At 45.2% G+C, this 403-nt stretch overlaps 1 protein-coding gene across 1 annotated transcript in view; it reads left to right on the forward strand.

The window, feature by feature from the left end:
* Window positions 1-342: 342 nt before the first annotated feature.
* Window positions 343-403, forward strand: part of ATP6AP2 (ATPase, H+ transporting, lysosomal accessory protein 2) — a 34,887-nt gene continuing 34,826 nt past the window's right edge. Inside the window, exon 1 of the mRNA XM_011980174.1 lies at window positions 343-384. The gene's annotated coding sequence lies outside the window, so the exon portion shown is untranslated. The remainder of the gene's footprint in view (window positions 385-403) is intronic.

Consider the following 403-nt stretch of genomic DNA (forward strand, 5'->3'; position numbering starts at 1 on the left):
TATTCCCTAAATTGGGAGTGGCTTTGGTAAGCATAGTGTGTTCTAGAAAGTTCAAACTTTTTAGGGAGTGTTTTTCTTTTTTTGCTTTCTTTCTTTTTTAATAATAAAGAGACAGGGCCTCGCTATGTTATCCAGGCTGGTTTTCAACTCCTGGCGTCAAAGGATCTTCCCACCTTGGCCTCTCAAAGGGCTGGGATTACAGGAGTGAGCCACCACACCTGGCTTTGAGAGTGTCTTTCTGATTCATTTTTCAGTTGGGCAAGGTTTTCCTAGGGTGAGTCTGCTACCTGGGGAACTCCTGGGGTCACTGCTTTTAACTCACTCTCATTTTTTCACCCTCAGGAAACTCCAAGAAGAAAATGGAGACTGGGAACTGAAGAAACAGTAAGGCTTCCCCGCCCCC

The sequence above is a fragment of the Mandrillus leucophaeus genome, unplaced genomic scaffold (assembly GCF_000951045.1).
Source record: "Mandrillus leucophaeus isolate KB7577 unplaced genomic scaffold, Mleu.le_1.0 Scaffold209, whole genome shotgun sequence".
Classification (NCBI taxonomy): domain Eukaryota; kingdom Metazoa; phylum Chordata; class Mammalia; order Primates; family Cercopithecidae; genus Mandrillus; species Mandrillus leucophaeus.